Source organism: Delphinus delphis, chromosome X (assembly GCF_949987515.2).
Source record: "Delphinus delphis chromosome X, mDelDel1.2, whole genome shotgun sequence".
NCBI lineage: Eukaryota > Metazoa > Chordata > Mammalia > Artiodactyla > Delphinidae > Delphinus > Delphinus delphis.
In genome coordinates this window covers 86,085,605-86,107,056 of record NC_082704.1, presented here as the reverse complement: position 1 = coordinate 86,107,056, position 21,452 = coordinate 86,085,605, and the positions used below count along the sequence as shown (strand labels likewise).

General features: G+C 40.7%; 2 protein-coding genes across 2 annotated transcripts in view; one reads left to right on the top strand and one right to left on the bottom strand.

Annotated features, from left to right (window-relative positions):
* ZNF41 (zinc finger protein 41) overlaps window positions 1–3,904 on the bottom strand; it is a 52,015-nt gene extending 48,111 nt beyond the window's left edge. Inside the window, exon 1 of the mRNA XM_069540371.1 lies at window positions 3,827–3,904. The gene's annotated coding sequence lies outside the window, so the exon portion shown is untranslated. The remainder of the gene's footprint in view (window positions 1–3,826) is intronic.
* Window positions 1–21,452, top strand: part of ZNF157 (zinc finger protein 157) — a 505,987-nt gene that overhangs the window by 92,851 nt on the left and 391,684 nt on the right. The gene's annotated exons all lie outside the window — the stretch shown is intronic.

Below are 21,452 nucleotides of genomic sequence, written 5' to 3'. Positions count from 1 at the left end.
CTTGTACACAAATGTTCACATCAACATTATTCATAGTAGCCAAAAAGTGAAAACAACCCAAATGTCCATCAGTTGATGAATGAATAAACAAACTGTGGTATATCCATACAAAGGAATATTATTCAGTAATAAAGAATGAAGCACTGATACAAGCTATAGCACGGATGAATCTTAAAAACATGCTAAGTGAAAGAAGATAGTCACCAAAGATCATATATTGTTTGATTCCATGTGTATGAAAGGTCTAGAATAGGCAAATTTATAGAAACAAAGTAAATTAGTGGCTGTCTGCAGCTGGAGGTATGGGGTGGGAATGAAGAATGAGTACAATGTTTCCTTTTGGGGTGATGAAATGTTCTAAAATTGGATTATGACAGTGGTTTGCACAACTCCTTGAATATACTAACAACCATTGAATTGTAAGCTTTAAATGGTGAAGTTTATGGTAGGCGAATTATATCAATAAAGCTGTTAGGAAAAAAAAAAAGATCATGTAGCTAGTAAGTGGCCATGCAGGATTTCAAACCCAGTATCTGGAAAGGTGAAGGTATTCAACAAATGTTTGTTGAATGAATGAATGAATACCCTTCACTTTCAAATTAGCAACAAGATAGGGATACCCTCTATCAAGTATCATTCAACATTGTTCTGAAAGCTCTAGCTAATGCAATAGGAGAAGATGAAGTAATCAGAATAAATATTTGAAAGGAAGAGAGAGTATCATTGTTAATTGGATGTGACATGATGTTATATCTAGGAAAACTAAGAGACCATAAAAGGCAACTAGAATTCACATGAGAATGTGATAACTGGATTGGATAAGAAATAATATGCAAAAAAGAAATAAAAAATTTTTAATTTATATAATTTTTCTATGGAAATAGAGAAATGTGCTATTCACTGTGATGATATCAAATTTAAAATATTTAAGAATGAACTTTTCAAAAAAGGTTCTGAATCTATAAGAAGAAAATTATAAAATATAGTTTTAATGGTTGCTTTTGAAGTGAAATAAAATGTTTTTAACATTCATGTGGAAGAATAAATGCTAAAAAAGATTAAAGAAAACAACCAAAAAAAAAAAAAGGAACAGTGAGGGGATTAGCACTATTCAATATTAAAAGTATTTCTAAAGTCAAAACAATTTTTTGAAAGGGAGTAGATACATATATCAGAAGAAAAAACAGAGTTCAGAAATAGAATGATATACATTTGGGAATTTATGTGACAAAAGTGGCATTTAACTGAGTTAGAAAAGGCTATTTATTTAATGATTGGCGCAGGCAAATTTTCTATCCAAATGGAAAGTAGAAACTTTGATCTCGTCTCACACCACACACCAGAATTTTCCAGTTGGATTACAATTTAACTTTAAAACAATAAAAATTTAAATTTAAAACATGTATTTATTTAAGCACAAAACAGCGAGAACCCACTAGGCAAAACACGATATTCAGAACTTGTTAAGGAAAAATTACCTAATCAGATAATTATTTTTTCTAATTATATGTGAATACACCTTTCAAAAATCAAGATATAAAGAGAGATAAAGGGAAAAAATTACAATAAATGACAGAAGGTTAATATCCACAAATTAGTAAGACAAACTACATAAAGGAAAAAATAAAGACCAAAGGATATGAAAATTTTTAAAAATGCATTTCAAAGGCCAATAAATATGAGAAGATATTCAGCCACCAGGTGTCAGGAAAATGCACATCAAGGTAAGCTACATACTGTTGTGTTTGGCCCTCAGAATGGCAGAAATTAAAAAGTGCAGCAACATTCAGTGTGGGAGATGATTTTGGAATGAGCCCTTTTATATGTTGCTGGTGGGAGTTGCAATTTTACAAAAGTTTTGGACTTAAATTTCAGTACATACCATCCACTTCAAGGAACATCCATTCCTGCACCTAATAATCACTCAGATGACAGTCTCTGGCTATAATTTAGAAATCAGTAACAAAAATTACAACTTTTTGGGAAATGAAAATCTCATATCTAAATAACTAAGGGATCAGAGAGAAAACCACAACAAAAATTAGAAAATATTATTAATAAACTGTGGTGGAAATGTTACATATCAACACTTGTGACATGGAGCTAAAGTGTTCTTAGAGAAAAATTCATGAACTTAATGCTTATACTGTAAAAGAAAATGATTAAATATTAATGAGATAAGCATTCAATTTAGGAATTTAAAAATAAGAATAAAAGAAAAAACCCAAAGAAAAGAAACAATGAAATCAAGGGCAGAAACTAATGACACAGAAAACAAAGATACAGGAGGACCAAGAAGGTCAAAGGTAGGTTTTTGAAACAATCCCATCTCAATCCTAAGACCACCCACAGAGCTCCATCACTCACACCACAGAAACCTTGACCATCCACCCAATAAACCCCATCATATACCTCATAGACCCTGCAACACTCATCCCGCGGCCCTCATCACTCACCTCAAAAATTCTCCATCTCACTCACTCATTCACTCTCCATTACTCACTCCACAGGCTCTCCATCATTCATTCCACAGACCACCCATAACTCTCCTCAAAGACCCTCATCACTTACCTCACTGAACTCCCATCATTCATCTCACAGACCCCTCCATCATTTACCCCACTAACCCCCTATGACACCCCACAGAACCCCCATCATTCACCCCTCAGGAACTCCAGCACTAACCCCAAAGAGCACACATCACACCTCCGAGACTGTATCACTCACACCACAGTCCCCATTCCTTACTGCACTTACGCCTGACCACTCACCCCACAAACCTCCATCGCTTATCCCACAGACCCAGTCACTTATTCCACATACCCCATCAGTGGCCTCCGGGGATCTTCATCACTCACCCCACAGACTCCTCATCGCTCACCTCACCGATACCCCCTGCTCACCCTATAGACCCTGCATCACTATGACCCCACAGACCCCCCAATACTCACCCCACAGACTACCTATTACTTTCCCTACTGCCCCCACCATTCACCCACAAACCCCTATCACTACGCACCTCCTCATAAGTGACTCCAGAGAAGCCCCATCACTCACCCCACAGAGTACCATCACTGAGCCCGAAAGCCATGTCGTAACACCCCCATAATTATGTCAACGTTTTACTGGCCCTAAATCGCCGCCTCTGTTAAACTCAGTCCCGGAGCCAGAAGTATTGAAATTGCCTCTGCGGGACTCCCACGTTTCTGGACTTCGCACCGCACATGCTTAGTGTCGGCGCGGAAGCGGCCGTTAGCCCCCAATTACACTGGGTGCACTCACGAGGTGTCAGTGCGTGTGCGTGTCTGTGTGTGTCGGAGGAGAGGCGGGCTTGCCGATTTTCTTTAGTGACTTTGTCAGGCCACTAACATGGCTGTCCCCTTGGGAGTGTCTCTCCGGGAGTCGCCATCTTGGGAGGGTGGGCATTTCTGCTGCGCCGGAGCCAGCGGGCCCCCGCCAGACCTTCCCCGGTGGGGCTTCCCGGGAGCCGATCGGGCCCAGCAGATCCGGCTGCAGATCCCGGACTCCTCCCTCCTGCGCCTCATGCTCCACCATTACCCCGAGGCGCGGGCCTGGCGCCTTCCCTTCTCTGTGCTCGGGGCCCCGCCCTCAGGCCGTATCCCCGGGGAGTCGCGGCATCTTCGCGCGTTGCAACCCCCCTTGCCCCTCTCCCCGCTCCTAGCTAGAAAGACACCTCCAAGGCACCGGCCCAGACACTGACCGGCCCCCGCCCCAGCCGCCGCTCCACTTCTCGGGGTGCGGAACGGCCCCCGATCGGCGCAGGCGGCTCGCGGCGGCAGGGCCCGGGGCGCCGCTACGTGCCCACCTGACGGCGCCTCTGTCCACCCGTCGGCTGGGGGCATCGCCCGGCTCTGGCTGTCACCGACCCTGGGTAGTTGCCACGGGGGGAATAGTACGTGTCAGATTTAGGCCAGGAAGCGGAAGTCGCCCGCAGCGAGAGTTTAACCACTCTGGGCGCAGGGAGCTGAGGTGATTGAGCGCCAGAAACCAAGCATCTGTGCAGGGAGCCATTGAGCTGGGTGTGTGTGGGGGGGGGTTTGTGACATCAGTGGTGGGGCACGTCATCCAATTTTTTAAAAATTCGAGTAATCAGCCTTCCCAGTTTCCTTATAGAAGCATGAAGTTTAAACTTCTTTTCCAAAGATCCAAGTTTTGATTTGTTGCATTTTCATTAGTGTTCAGTTTCAAGTGCTAATTTGTAATTTTCCCCCCTTTGATCCAAGAATTATTTAGAAGTCCAGTGTCGAACATGCAAAAATTCTCCGAGACTCAAATGTCAAGGGAATGGTGACTTTATTCAGGCTGCTGCGACAAGAACAGCCCTGCGCAGTGTCTCCTGCAAGTTTGGTGGGCTTTGGCCCGCAGGTGGAATGCTGCTGAAGGGAGCTGTTTTTGATTTGGCCCATCTCATTCTGTTGTATCCTGTTCTCATACTTAATGATTAAAGAAGGAACTTAGAGGGAGTGCAGAAAAGTTTACAGTTCCTAACACCATTTTTCATTTCCTCAAACACAAAGTTAATCTCGATGTTAGTGATTTCTAACTTAATTGCACTGTGATCTGTGAATGTTGTCTGAATGATGTTGAGTCGAAATTTGTTGAAATTTGCCTTAAGGTTCAAGTACAGGCCTAGTTTTCAAAAATGTTCCATCTCTTGATTGAAAAAAACATATATTTTCCAATAGTTGGGTTTAGCGTATATGTTTATTGGTTCAAGCTTGTTAGTTGGGCTGTTAAAAATGTGTATATTGTTCCTCTTTGCTGTACAACTGAAACTAACACAACACTGTAAATCAACTATACTCCAATAAAATTTCTTTTAAATGTGTATATCATTCCTGATGATTTTCTTCTGCTTGCTCCCTGAGTTACTGAGATTTCCCACTGTATTGATAAGTCAGGGTTTCATTTCACCAGTCAATTTTTGCTTCCTATATTTTTAAGTTTTATTATTAAATACAAGTAAGGCTATTGTGTTGTTGAATAGATACAGCCAAATAACTTCCCCAAAAGATTTTTAACATTTCCTACTCCCACCAGCAAAATATGAGTCCATCAAGGCAAATCTTCTCTAGCACTGAATGTTGATACTCTAATTTTTGCCAATCAGAGGGCTAATTTAACTGCTTTAATTTGCATTTTCCTGACTACTTGTGCAACTGAAGATCTTTTTCTGTTTGTTGACCATTTAGATTTTCTCTTCTGCAAATCTTCATATCCTTTGTCCAGTTTTCTTTGGAGTGATTTGTCTTTTTCTTATCAATTTGTAGTAGCTCTTTGTACACTAGGGATATTAAGTCTTTGTTAGTTAGTGGCATTGCAATATTTTTCCCCTAACTCTTTTTGCCCTTTGCATTTGTAGTTGTCCTTTGATCTTTAATTAGAAAAATGTATTTTTTCATCAAAAATAAGTTTTCTTTTCTGGCTTCTGTATTTCCTGTCTTGTATGGTCCCCATTCCAGGTAGTCCTAAAAAGATAGTCCTAACATTTATTTCATTTTTATTGTTTTAAATTTTTCTACTTTAACTTTTAATCTAGTTGAAATTTATTCTGGTATATGGTATGAGATCAAGGTCAAGCTTCACTGTTGCTGCATCAAATAAAAACAAATCTAGAATTAGATAGGGAGAGACTAATTAGAAAGAAAGACTATTGCAATAGGGAGAAAATTCCCATCTCAGAAATCTGCAAGCATCTCAAAACCGAACAGAAAAAGGCTTTTTGTTTATAGATAGGGTAAGGAGGAGGCAAGCCAAGATAAGCAGAATCTGTGGAGGAGAAGCTGCACAAACAAGGGAATGACTAATGGGGTCTGACAGGAAAGTGCCCACTGTGGTCAGCTGATTCCCAGGACAAGCTGAGAAGAGGGGCACATTCCACATTTTTTGTGCTTGCTCAGGCTTGGGGGCAAGCAGAGTTCAGGAACCTGTAGGAAGGAGAGAAGCTTGGCTAAATTTAAATTTTGGCTAACAAGCATTTTGTTGAGATTAATGAATGTTTTTAAGGAAAAGAATGAGAATTTGGAGGGTCTGTGTCTGGTCATGTCACAGGTAAACAAGGGGCGCCTGTGAGTCCAAAGTCATATAGGGAAGGGAGGTTCTTTGCAGTAAGCAAAGAGTAACACACAAGAGCACAAAAGAGTAAGGGAGGATCCCTCTGGTGGCACAGTGGTTAAGAGTCCGCCTGACAATGCGGGGGACACAGGTTCAATCCTTGGTCCAGGAAGATCCCACACATGCCATGGAGCAGCTAAGCCCATGCGCCACAACTACTGAGCCTGTTCTCTAGAGCCCGCGAGCTACAACTACGGAGCCCGAGTGCCACAACTACTGAAGCCCATGTGCCTAGAGCCCGTGCTCCACAACAAGAGGAGCCACCACAATGAGAAGCCCGCGCACCGCAATGAAGAGTAGCCCCCGCTCGCCACAACTAGAGAAAGCCCACGCACAGCAACGAAGACCCAACGCAGCCAAAACTAAATAAATGAAAAAAAAAAAGAGTAAGGGAATTTCTTAACCTTCACTATTTACCAGAATCACAGGGTTCAGGTAAAATCCAACATTATCAGCTAGCACGGTTTATGGAAGTTACTGCCCTATAGGCACTGAATTAAATGTCACTTCTGTCATATAAGGTCACAAATATATTTAGCTTGATCTGAACTCTATTGTGTCTCTATAATCTATATGATTTCAAAGGATTTTTGTTCTTGCAGATCTATTTTTCTAGGAACTCTGAAGTTCCTAGAATCATTTTATGAAGTTTCAAAATGAATGCTACGCACCCCACAAAACCCTCCACAAAACAAAACTATTGTTATTCTGATTGGAATTGTATTATTGGGTAACCCGAACGAACTTTTTGGCCAACCCAATATATTAATAGTTTGGAGAGAGTTAATGCTCTTTATTATAATAAGCCTTTGTATCTAGGGATTTGATCTGTCTCTGATTATGTCTTGTATTGTATGCTTCAATGATATTTCATAGTTTTCTTCTTATAAGTCCATCATCTTGTTTGGTTAAATTGATTCTTAGATATTTATAATACTTTTATTGTTATTGTTAAGACTTCTTTTTGCTAATCCTGTCTGCTAACTGCTAGTATTGTAAGAAAAGACCTATTTTTAAAATGTTATCTTATATTCAGCTCCTTATCAAAACTCCCTACCAATTCTGGTAGCTTCTTAGTATAGTCTCTTAGGTTTTCTAATTGTATAATCATATTAGATTTAGTTAATATTCTCTTTTATCTGCTATTTGATGTCATTAGTTCTCTTTCCACTGAATTAGCTATCCAATATGGTAACCACTAAGCTTACATGGCTATTTAAATTTGAATTTATTAAAGCTACATAAAATTTAAAATTCAGTTTCTTAGACACCTAGCCACATTTCAAGTGCTCAATGGCAGCATACGGCTAGTTGCTACTGTATTAGGCAGCTCTCTCTATATAGAACACGTCATCATTGTGGAAAGTTGTATCAGACAATGCTGAGCTAGAACCTTCAAATTAATGTTGAGTAATAGATGTGATAGAGAGCATCCCTATGGTGTTGTCACTTTTAATGGAAATCATTTTATCCATTTTACCATTTAGTATAAAGCTTTCTGGCAATTTTTGGAAAATGGTTTTGTCAATTTTAAGTCGTTTCCTTCTATTTCTATTTTGAGTTTTTATTATTAATATAATGGCTAATGAATTGTATCACATACTTTTTTATATCAATTAATAGTGTTACATGGCTTTTCTAAAGTGTTGGTGTAATGAAGTATATCGATTGATTTACAAATATTAAACCATACTAGCATTCCTGGAATCATCTTAATGGTTATGGTGTATTTTTTTTCTCAAAACATATCTGGATTTATTTGATATGCGGATATTTTATTTAGAAAAGTTTAGCTATATTCATGAAATATTGTCTCTAGTTATCTTCTTTTTCGAGCAATATATTTCAGTTTTGGTATTAAAATTATTCTCTTTTAAAAAATAAATTGGGAAACTTCCATCTTTCTCTATGAACTGGACTCTGTAGACCCATTTAGTCCTGATTTATTTTGGAAAGTATTTCTTAATTTTCAGCTGGTTAAGATGTTATGGTGATATTTAATTTATTTCTGTTTTTGTTGGCTCTATCAGAGAATATGATCTGCCAAAGCCCTACTTTTAAAAAATATATCAATCATTTCTCTGAGGCAAAGTTAGACAATTGAATGTTTTTTAATGTTGCAAGGACATAGGAGTAGAGAGTCTGCTTGTAAGATACAAATTGCTTTTTATGTCTTTTAAATGTAGCTTATTGATTATAATTTTCAGATCTTTCTTACCTTTAATTATTTTTGTTAGCTTGATCTATCATACTCTGAATGAGGTATAACCTCCCACTATAAATTATGAATTTAAAATTTATAAATTATGGATTCTTAACCGTGGTGGTTAAGAATCCATCTTGCAACTCAGGGGACACCGGTTCGATCCCTGGTCGGGTAAATAAAATCCCACATGCCGCGGGGCAACTAAGCCCGCGCACTGTAACTACTGAGCCGATGCAGCCAAAAAATAAATAAAATTTTGTTCCTGGGCTTCCCTGGTGGCGCAGTGGTTGAGAGTCTGCCTGCCGATGCAGGGGACACGGGTTCGTGCCCCGGTCCGGGAAGATCCCACATGCCGCGGAGCGGCTGGGCCCGTGAGCCATGGCCGCTGAGCCTGCGCGTCCAGAGCCTGTGCTCCGCAACGGGAGAGGCCACAACAGTGAGAAGCCCTCGTACCAAAAAAAAAAAGAAAAAAAAATGTGTTCCTTTTCTATGAATTTTTTCTGGTGTTATTTGTGTTTGTATAAATGTTTATACATATTATATCTTCATCTAATGTATACTTTATTATTACATAATGTCTCTTTAAAAATCTGTTGAATGCTTTTGGCCTTGGAGTTTAACCTGATAATTATATCATCTGACCTCCTTTATTCTGCTTGCATTTACCTGATGTATCTTTACACAGTGTTTAGTTTTGCCTCTTTATTTCAAATGTACATTTAGGAAACAATGCATAACTCTTGTTTTTTTAACCCTATTTCACAGTCTTGTATAGGAGAACCCAATCGATTTCATTTGTTAATGATATACTCAATTTTGTGTCTTCAATCGACTGTTTCCCTTTTCGACTTTGTTGTTGATACTCCTTTTCAATTTCCTTACATTTGCCATCTCTGTCAAGTTTCTGTTCATTCTTCTTCCTCCCCTAGTAATTTGGAAGTTCAACTCTGCTTATCAATTCTGCTGGTGATTATCCTTCTATTACTTATAAACATGATTCAAATTTTCTCTATTGGTCCATCACACACACACACACACACACACACACACACACACACATGCGTTACTTTCATTTACTCCTAATTTCTTAGGAGAATGTACCATTTAGAATGTTTTTACTTCTTCACTCGACCCTCACCCAAAATTTCTGTTCTTTTCTGAGATGATTTTTTAAAAATTAGAATGGATGCTGGGAATATGGTGGCAGCTGAGCAGTTTTTAAATCTCTCTTCATGCCAACATGCAAACAGCAACCAGATAGCAGCGTCAAAACCCATAGATAATATTCACAACAAAACTAGGTGACACAGTATCCCCAGCATGGTAGATTTTCTGCAGGTATGACTGCCAACGATATTTCCATCCCCATTAGTGCTTGCCACTCCTGCCATTGAGATATGGAGTATATTTTTTCATTCTTTGTGTCTGGGCTGGCCTTATGTTCTGTTTCACCAATAAAATGCAGTAGAAATGACATTCTGGGGCTTCTGAGTGTAGACATTAAGAGGCCTTGAACTTCTGCTTTAGTGAGAGGGGAACCTAGACACCCTGTAAAAAAGTCCTATCTTTCTGAAGACCAAGGCTCTGAGACACCATTTTATAAAAGAGTCCATGTGCATAAGAACTGAGGCCCCAACTGAAAACTAGCACCAAGGTCCCAATCATGTGTTGAAAGCATCTTGGATCCTCCAACCCCTTTCTAGTTGCCTCAGACATCATATGGGGAAGAAATGGAGCCATCCCCACTGAGCCCTGCCCAAGTTTTTGACCAATAGAATCGTGAGCAATAAAATGGTTATTATTTTAAGCCACTAAGTTTTGGTGCAGTTTAGTTCCACAGCAATAAATAGCCGAAATATCCATGAATTTCAAAATACCTGTGGGTGAGGACAGGTCACCAGTAGCCACAAGAACTGCATGGTATAGTTATCTGTGTAGGAAAAAGCAGAGCGAATTAAGGGGCACTTGACAGGCCTGAGAATAGGAGAATGCCAAAACAGTCAACAGGGATGGTATGCCAACTTGAATTCAGCAGCTGAAACTGAGAAGCATTTTACCCTATCCATTAACAAGTGAATGTAAGGGGTCTGCAGTAAAGTCTGAGGGGGCTGGAGCAGCCTAATTCCTGTGAACTCTTAAGACTGACTGTGCTTGGGGGTCCCCAAGACCACCCTCAGGTTCAATGATTCACCAGAAGAACTCAGAGAACTTAGCAGAGTGGTTATACTCATCGTTATAGTTTATTACAACAAAAGGATAGAGATTTAAATCAGCAATGGTAAAGAGCACATGGGGCAGAGTCCAGGAGGGACCAGGAGCAAGCTTCCAATTCTCCTCTCCCAGAGGAGTCATCTAGCCAGTGCTTAATTCTCCCAACAAGATGTGGAGTAACACACAGAAATATTGCCAACCAGGGAAGCTCACCTGAGTCCTGGTGTCAGAGTTTTTATTTGGAGTCAATCACATGGACAGAGCTGACCTTAGTTGCTCAGTCTCTCCAAAGTTCGAGCTGATTCTGGTTGGCCCAAGACCTCCACCATAAATTACAGCTTTAGAGTAAACTCTATGGCATGGCTCATGGACTCAGGTAAACAAAGATATTCTTAACAGGAGGACTATGCCAAGGGCTTAGAGGTTGTCTACCAGGAGCTGGGCGAGGGCCAAACCTTTCTTTGGGACATGCAATGTTTGGACAACCCAGACCTGCTGAGTTAATCCTTTATTGTACATTGATCCACTAGGGCTCTCTTCCAGGATAGGGATCTACACTGAGGAGAAACTTCTGAAGGTAAAATCAAAATTGAACAGGTTAGAACAATAGAGAGTAAGTGTATTCATTTCCTATGGCTGCTGTAACAAATTGCCTCAAACTCTGTGTTTTAAAACAACAGTAACTTATTCTCTCACAGTTCTGGAGGTAAGTAGTCTGAAATCAGCATCACGGCCAAAATCAAAGTTTCAGCAAGGTCCTGCTCTATCCACAGGTTGCCAGCATTCCTCACCTCTTCTGAGCCTTCACCAGCAGTGACTTCAGCATCTATATTTCAACCAGCAGTCTGTTTTAAGCAATTGAGGCTTTTTCTGTCATGTTCCTTAACATTCTTCCAGCCTCTACATAGTATTCAACTACACTATTCCAAAGCCACATCCACATTTTTAGATATTTGTTACAGCAACACCCCTCTTCTGTCACCAAACTCTGCATTAGTTTCCTATTGCCGCTGGAACAAATTATCACAAACTTAGTGGCTTAAAACAACAGAAATTTATTCTCTCACAGTTTGGGCGGCCAGAATTCCCAAATCAGTATCACTGGACCAAGACCAAGGCATTGGCAGGGTCATGCTCCCTCTGGAAGCTTTAAGGGAGAATCCATTCCTTGCCTCTTCCAGTTTCTGGTGGCTGCTGGCATTCCTTGGCTTATGGCCCCATCACTCCAATCTCTGCCTCCATGGTCATATTTCCTTCTTTTCAAACTGTGTGATCTCCCTTTGCCTCCCTTATAAGATACTTGTCATAGGGCCCACCTGGAGAATACAGGATAATTTCATCTCAAAATCCTTAATCACATCTGCAAAGTCCTTTTTTTTTTGCCATATGGTAACATTCACAGGTTTCAGGGATTAGGACATGGATTTCTTTTAGGGAGCCATTATTCGGTCTACCTCAATAAGGAAAGAGAATGTCCAGGTAAAAGTAGGGGAATAGAGTCAAGAAATCTCAGAAACAAGTTGCCATAATCTTTAGCACTATGCAAAAACAACAGAAGAGGGAGCTCTGACATTTGAGAAGCTACCCTGAACCCCACCTCCTTCCAAAAGTTCAGGAAAACTAATTTCTTATAAAGAAGAGCAACAAAAATGTACAGAAGGCAAATCCCATATAATGTTGCTATAAGGATAAAAGAATAAGCGGTAGAATATCAACCTTAGAGACGATGAAAGCATGATTGAAACTCACGCTTACAGAACACATCAAAGCTATAGTCAGCTTTTTTTTTTTTTTTTTGCCTCACCTCTTGTGAGCCCCAACAAGGGATTGAACCCAGCCAGGCCCTCGGCAGTGAGAGTGCAGAGCGCAAACCACTGGACTGCCAGGGAATTCCTGAGCCAGCTATTTTTTTAAAATTTTATTTATTTTTGGCTGCATCGGGGGTCTTTGTTGCTGCGTGCGGGCTTTCTCTAGTTGAGGCAAACAGGGGTTACTCTTCCTTGCAGTACGCGGGCTTCTCATTGTGGTGGCTTCTTTTGTCGCTGAGCACAGGTTCTAGGCACGTGGGCTCGGTAGTTGCAGTGCACGGGCTCTAGAGTGCAGGCTCCGTAGTTGTGGCGCATGGACTTAGTTGCTCCGCTGCGTGTGGGATCTTCCCAGACCAGGGATCGAACCCGTGTCCCCTGCATTGGCAGCCGTATTCTTAACCACTGCACCACCAGGGAAGTCCAAGCCAGCTATTTTGAACAAGCTAAAAGACATTAAGAAAATGGTGCAAGGCAATAAAAGAATAGCATAAATAAGTACTAGAAAAATTCAGAAATAACATGATGGATCTCAGGAAATATTTGGAGAGAAAAGAAAAAGTCATTTCAGAATAGAAGATTAAACTATAAGGAACATGAAGCAAATAAACATAACACATGATGGCTTAAGGGAAATAGAAGGCAAAAAGGAGGAAAATGTTTCTTTAAGAAAGAAAGAAAGAAAGAGAAAAAGAAAGAAAGAGAAAGAAAGAAAGAAAGAAAGAATGAAAGAAAGAAGGAAAGAAGGAAAGAAAAAGATTTGAGAACAAGTGACAAACACTGAAGGTAGAGAAAGAAGATCCAATTCATATACCATAGAAGTCCCTGTAAAAGAAAACCAGACCAAGGGAACAAAACAAATACTAAAAACTATAGTTCTGGAAAACCTAGAATAATTTTTAAAAAGTTAAAACTGCATACTAAGAGAGAACACCAGACTTCCTTCTGCTTCTGGCCAAGATGGAGTAACAGGGACCAGATTTACCATCCCATCTGAAACAACTAAAATAATGAGAAAAAGTGTATGAAACAATGGTCTTCAAGACATTGGACATCTGGCAATGAAGAAGAGTGATCCTTGAGAAAGGGGAAACAAATGAAGTGAGCTCTACAAATGCCTCAGCCTGGATAGAGTTTCCAGTCATAACACTGACAGGGGGAATTCAGGCAGAGCCCAGTACTCGTCCTGAGTTAAGGAGATGGACCTGGGAGTTCAAGGAGACCAAGGAAGCTAGAGTTCACAAGTCAGCTCGCTGGAGCGAAGAGAGCTACATAGAGATGAAAAGAGCTCCAGAGATCTGCAGAGGGTCCTGCTTGAGTTTTTGACTAAGTACTCCTCAGCTCATGGATATGAGGAAATTACACAAGGCTGGGTAAAGAACCACCAGAAGGGATTAGTGAGAATAATCCTTGGAGTTCACAGAGGACTGGGAATAGTTCCTGATCTCACCAGGTAGAGTGGAAAACCTCATAATTCACAGGGAATCAAGTAGAGTGCTTAGAAGGTCAGTAGTGGGGACAAAATTCGCCCTAGACTAGATGTTGCTCTGACCCTGCCTAATAAAGCCTAAAAGCAAGACCTGAAAAAAATCCAACTATTCCCAGATAAATTAATTGTGTCCCAGAATAAACCTTAACAATATTTATAAGAATACAAAAATATCCAGCCCCAAGCAAGGTAAAATTCACAGTGTCTTTCATCCAGTAAAAAATAACCAGGCATGGGGAATTGTCTGGTTGTCCAGTGGTTAGGGCTCCACACTCCCACTGTAAGGGGCACAGGTTCGATCCCTGGCTTGGGAGCTAAGATCCTGCATGCCACATGGCCAAAAGTAAATAAATAAATAAATACAAATTATTTAATAAAATAACAAGGCATGCAGTGAACCAGGCAAACATAGGACACATGATTTGGAGAAAAATAAATCAAATTGACACAGAAATGACACAGATTATGAATCAGTAGTGAAGAACATTAAAACAGTCATTATAACTCTATTCCAATGTTCAAAATCCTAGATTATGCATATTAAGTAGAGACATGGAAGCTTTTTTTCTTTTTTTAATCATGGTCTGGTGGGATTTATTCTAAGAATGCAAGGTCAGTTACACATCCAAAGTCCAATTAATATAATATAATTCACCATATTAACAGAATAAAGAATGAAAACCATGGTCATATCAAAAGATATATTAAAAAAGACTTTACAAAATCACACATTTATGATACAAAAACACCCAGTAAACTAAAAATGATGAAAACTCACTCAACTTGCTAATGGGCATCCACAGAAAAATCTATCCATAATGTGATACTAAATGGTGAATGCTTTCCTCCTCAAGCTGGTAAGGAGGCAGGAATGCTCATTCTTACTGCTTTTATGGAAGTTTTTTTAAAGGTCCAAATAAAACTTCTGGAGATGAAAAACTACAGTATCTGAAATGAAAAATGAATGGCTAGAAGTAGCATCAGATTAGACATTGCAGAAGAAAAGATTAGTGAATCTGAAGGCATAGTGATAGAAACTATCCAAACTGAAATGTAGAAGGAAAAAAGACTGAAAAATGAACAGAGTATCAGCTGTGGGATAAAATCAAGCTGCCTAATATATACGTAGTTGGTGTCTCTGGGGGGTGGGAGGTACAGAAAAAATTATTTGCAAGAGTATACCGTGTACCTGAGAATATCCACCCAGAACTACCACCACTAAGTCATATTCTCATAAATTATTTGACTTTAAAGATAAAGATCTTTGGAGCATCTAGACAAAAAGAGCAAGTGACTTATGAGGGAAAGAAAATTAAATAGTCATCAGATTTTGATAGCAACCCTTCCTGCCAGAATAAAGTGGAGTAACATTTAACATAGAACAAGGAAAGAAAATGTGAGCCAAGGGGCTTCCCTGGTGGCACAGTGGTTAAGAATCTGCCTGCCAATGCAGGGGACATGGTTCAAGCCCTAGTCCGGGAGGATCCCACATGCAGTGGAGCATCTCAGCTCGTGCGCCACAACTACCGAGCCTGCGCTCTAGAACCCGCGAGCCACAACTACTGAGCCTGCGAGCCACAACTACTGAGCCTGCATGCCACAACTACTGAAGGTCGCGCATCTAGAGGCCATGCTCTGCAACAAGAGAAGCCACTGCAACGAGAAGCCCACACACCACAACAAAGAGTAGCCCTGGCTCGCCACAGCTAGAGAAAGCCTGCATGCAGCAACGAACACCCAATGTAGCCAAAAATAAATTAATTAATTAAAAAAAAAAAAGAAAATGTGAGCCAAGAATTTTTACCAAGAAAAACTGTCTTTCAACCATAAAGTACATGGACAAAATGTTATCGACATGCGAGAACTCAAGGAATATTGTCCTCATATGTTCTTCCCAAGAAATCTATTAAAGAACAAACTTCAGAAAACCAAAATGATTAGAGTCTTTGATGTAAGGACAGGCGGTAAACACTGAACTAAGAATTAAGACCAAATAAGGGACCTCCCTGGTGGTCCAGTGGTAAAGAATCTGCCTTGCAATACTGGGGATTGGGGAACTAAGATCCCATATGCCACGGGGCAACTAAGCCCACATGCCACAGCTCGAGCCACAGCTGTGAGCTCGAGTGCCCCAACAAGAGAGCCCATGTGCCGAAAACTACTGAGCCCATGTGCCCTGGAGCCCACGTGCCACGCACCACAACTAGAGAGAGAAAAAACCCGCATGCCACAACTAGAGAGAAGCCTGCACGCTGCAAGATCCCGTGCACCGCAAGGAAAGATCCCACGTCCCCAACGAAGACAAACACAGCTAAATAAATAAATATTAAAAAAACAAAGAATTAAGACCAAGTAACAGTTCAAAGGGAGAGTTTAGAATGCAATGGCTGGACTTCCCTGGTGGTGCAGTGGTTGGGAATCCACCTGCCAATGCAGGGGACGCGGGTTCAATCCCTATTCCAGGAAGATCCCACATGCCGCAGAGCAACTAAGTCCATGCGCCACAGCTACTGAGCCCACACGCCACAACTACTGAAGTCGGTGTGCCTAGAGCCCATGCTCTGCAACAAGAGAAGCCACTGCAATGAGAAGCCCGCGCACCGCAACGAAGAGTAGCCCCCGCTTGCCATGACTAGAGAAAGCCCGGGTGCAGAAACAAAACCCAATTCAGCCAAAAATAAATAAATAAATAATTTAAAAAATGTAATGGCTCAGGTAATGTAGATATAGTACAACCATGAAAAAATTGGGAGAGAATAGTGAGAATATATTCATGTTTTTAAACTATTCTTGGGGGGTAAAGGGGGTGGGATGAACGGGGAGATTGGGATTGACATGTACACTATGTATAAAATAGGTAACTAATGAGAACCTACTGTATAGCACAGGAAACTCTACTCAATGCTCTGTGGTGACCTAAATGGAAGGAAATCCAAAAAAGAAGGGATATATGTATATGTATAGCTGATTCACTTTGCTGTACAGTAGAAACTAACACAACATTGTAAAGCAACTATACTCCAATAAAAATTTTTTAATTAAATAAACTATTCTTGGTAATTATATCAGTGGTGGTGGTATTAGTCTTGTTATTCTGAGACTGAATAACGCCTGTGTGCCCAGAAAGGGGTTAACATCACAGGCTTGAGACTGCTCTCCCTCGAAAGACCTGCTCACAAGGTTTGCCCTTAGCTGGAGTCTGGGAACTTGGATTTCAGGAAAGTTTCCACTATTCCCTAACTGAAAAGTGTGGCTCACTATGCCTAGACTGTTTGTACAGTGTGGTTTATGTCAAACATCAGCTTTCCTTCTGGGGATCTGGAATTTTGGTAAATACTCAGCTGAGGGTGCCTGGTGACTAAGTCCCAGTAAAGATATTGGGCGGTGAGTCTCTAATTGGCTTCTCTGGGCGGAACCATCACGCACGCACGTATTGCTTGTTTTTGTTGCTGAGGGAAGAGCAAGATCGGCATGACCCCTTGTGGGAGAGAGACAGCATAAGGAAACCTGTGCATGGCATCTTCCTGTGTCTTTTTCCTTTGCTGATTCTACCACATATCTATTTGCTGTTGTAAACCTTAGCTGCAAATACAACTATATCCCCAGTCCTATGAGTTCTTGCAGCGAATCATCGGATGTGGTGGCAGTAGTGGGACTCAATTAGAACAACACTGACTCACTGAAATATGGCTACAGCATTACTTAGGAAGAAGAAAGAAAAAGGGATGGGGGGGTGACTGGATGGCTATGGGGTTACCTGCAGCAACTGAGCTGCCATCTCTTGTGAGAGGCAAATTCCCTCTGGAATTTGAAGAATGATAAATCCAGCCATAGGAGTTGGCTTGCTCCATCCCCCTGGCTGTTCTTGGCTACGCTGGTTAAAAGGAGGAAAAAGAGCAGCTCAGCTGATGGCTTTGGTTTTTGTTCTCTCCTCCAAGTGGGAGGAGAAATGGCCCTAATATTCTGCCCAAATGAGCTTTGTATGAGCTAAAGACAATAAAAAATCAGTTTGTAGTTGCTGTCTCCTTCAGGTAGGAGGGGAAGTGTCCCCAAATTCCTGAAGGCGGGCCTTGGGCGTACCAAAAATGTTAAAAGTTTGTGTTGCTCTCTCCTTAAAGTGGAAGGAAAATAGCTAAATCAGGTCCCAGGGCTGAAGCAAGGCTTTAGATAAACCAGGAGAAAAAAAATAACCAAGTGAAAGAAACAATAATAAGATACTCTAGTTTTTCTTCAGCTTAGCATCTGCCTCAGCTCCACTGCAGCCCCTCCTTAAGTTGCAGCCTGGCTCTCTAGGCAGCTGTAATGTTAACCCCATAAATGCTGATTTTACAGTTTGAAGGAAAAAGGGGGTTTTTATGTGTGTGTGGTCTGATCATTTCCTTTTCCCACTTTTAAAAAAATTGAGGTATAGTTGATTTACAGTATTAGTTTCAGGGGTACAACATAGTGATTCAAAATTTTTATAGATTATTCTCCATTTAAAGTTACTATAAGATATTGGCTATATTTCCTGTGCTGTACAATAAATCCTTGTAGCTTATTTATTTTATACATAGTAATTTGTGCCTCTTAATCCCCTACCCCTATCTTGCCCCTCCCCCCCTTCCTTCTCCCCACTGGTAATCGAGTTTCTTCTTCATATCTGTGCATCTGCTTCTTTTTTGTTCTATTCACGTTTGTTTTATTCTTTAGATTCCACATATAAGTGATAATATATAGCATTTGTCTTTTTTTGTCTGACTTATTTCACTAAGCATAATACGTTCCAAGTCCAAGAGGGGAATTTTTAAAACACTTTGTATTTATGGCTATCGTATCCAGGCATATGATAAAAGTTAATATAAAATGTTATATGCTTCAGTTCATCAGTGCTAGACAGATCATCCTGACAGGGAAAGCTGCAAAGGAAAAACAAAAAATGTTAGTGGATCATAGTTCCCTTGCTTTTTGCGATTGCAATTTAAACTCTTTGACTATTGAAAAGAGAAAAAGACCCCGTAATGAATGATTTTTACCTATTGGAGCCTCTGGGAAAAGGGAGACAACATGAAAATAGATGCAATCTCCAGATAGAAACGTACTTTTGGAGATTTGAAATCCAGCTTTTAGTTTGCTAGTGTACTCTTGTGGAAATGAACTGTCTGGCCTCTAGAGGTCGCTGGTTTTCCAGCCCAGTGTACATATTTTTGAGTGAGTCTGCCTGGACTCTAAAAGTGACAAGATAAAAAGGGCTTTTAGAAATAATAGGAATGAATCTATATATAAAACAGAAACAGACTCACAGACATAGAAAACCAACTTATGGTTACCAAAGGGGAAAAGGGGTGGGGGAGGGATAAATTAGGAGTTTGGGATTAACAGGTACATACTACTATATATAAAATAAATAAACAATAGGTCCTACTGTATAGCACAGGGAACTATATTCAATAAATTGTAATAACCTCTAATGGAAAATAATCTGAGAAATATGTATATATATATAACTGAATCACTTTGCTGTACACCTGAAACTAACACAATATTGTAAATCAACTATACTTCAAGTTTTAAAAAGGGCTTTTAAGACTCACAGGTATAGAGAACAAATTAATGGTTACCAGCGGGGAGAGGGAAGGAGGAGGGGCAGTACAGAGGTAGAGGAATAAGAGATAAAAACTATTAGTTATAAATAAGCTACAAGGATATACTATACAACACAGGGAATATAGCCAATATTTTATAATAACTATAAATGGAGTATAACCTTTAAAAATTGTCAATTGCTATACTGTACAAGTGTAACATATAATATTGTACATCTACTATACTTCAATTTAAAATTTTAAAAAATGATAATGATGTTCATCCTAACCACTTCTACTAAAAAAAAGGTGTGTGTGTGTGGGGGGGCTTTTAAGAAAGACTTGCTTGTCACTTAGATTGAGAACACAGTTGTCTGGCCCTTCCTCGTCTCGTCTTTGCTGCTACTGAAGAAAAGCCGCTGGCTTCTAAAAAGTCCTGGGTTCACAGATCCTAATTCCCTGGGCCTGACTCTAAGCTGAAACCTGAAACTGTCTTGTGCAGCTGTTTCAGCCTCACTGTGTGCTGTGCTGAACTGAAAGCGCATCTCGAAGAACAGAACTCATATTCTCGAATGGTTGTCTATTTCAGACAGCCTCCGTGGGTGTCTACTAAAATATCATGGATGCTGAGTGAATATGATATTTGATCATCATACAAATGCTGACGGGAAAGGGCTTGTTCTCTGAAACTGAGCTGCCCATGGGCTCCATATCTCTGGTACAGAGAATAATTGTGGGGCTAACTTGTGGTTACTGTTGAAAGCTGCAAGGACAGCACAGGGAGTATGACCCCTCCCCCCAACTCCTCACAGATGGGACTCGCGCCCCTGCTTGGCGATGTCTCACTGCTGTTGAGTTGCTGTATTCCACCTTCCAAAAGATTTGCAGTTTGTACCAATGAACTGATAGCCTGACTCTACTTCCTTCATCTCTCTCTTGCTACACACACTTGAGAAGGCATTTGATTATTAAATGCAGCTGTTCCCGGCAAGGGATTGCTTTTTATCTAGGTTACTCACTGGGGAAATGTTCAAGGCTAAAGGAGTGGGAGGTTACCCGAACCCATTTTGAAGAACAATGGAAAGTTAAGGATTCTTCCTGAGGGATTCCTGAAAGTGATGTGTCTTTCTGGTTAAATTGTATAAAAATGTTTTCCTGGGAAAATGGGTTTTCTTCTTGCATAGAGCCCTTCCAGACAAAAGGTCTGGAGGAGAGTGATTGGGAAATGTCAGATTATGATTACTGAATGAGACACACTGATGTCACAACCGTGGAGAAATATAGAAAAAGCCTGGGAGTAGAGAGGGCGTTAATGAGTTTTGTTTTTCTGAACTGCTCCTGGAAGCTTTCCCTTCTTCCTGAAGAAAGATGCCCCACGGTGTTTCCTTTCCAAGCTGCTGTGAGCACTTTGAATGCAAACTGTCTGCTGAGTCTCCTCTTTACACCTGACAGAGCTCAGACTATGGGACCGCAGGGGTGGCCCCAGCTCCTGCACTTTACCCACTGGGCACCTCCAGCTGTAGTTCACAAGAGGGATGAACAGGATAGGCCAAATGATGGAAACCAGCTGCCTTCAGGCAGTCCCTCTAACCAAGGACTAAACTGGATTATCTGGATTGGACTGGGCGGGAGGCTCCAAGTTGGGAGTCCACACCGGGGACCCTGTTAGCTCGTTCTGTCTTACTAATGTCTGTCCTGAGACCAAGACCTCAAATGAATTATTCATATTGGACAGGGAGTTCTAGATGGAAGGTCCCTGGGTGGGAGGCCCCATTGGGACCCTGGGGAGCTGCACTGCCTGCCTGATGTATATCCTGTTCGGAGTGACCTAACAATTGTGAGCTCTTTGTTTCCAGCGGTGCGACGTGTGCCCTCTGGGACTGCAGTTCCTGCGTGAGAGCCCTGAATATCCCTACACAACCTCAGCCTGGAAAACTTTCAGGTCAGCTTCAGCTTATTAAGCACAGTGTGCTGTGCCTGAATCATTGCCATGAGCCAGGCCAGAAAAAGTTCATATAAAAATTTAAGGACTTCCCTGGTGG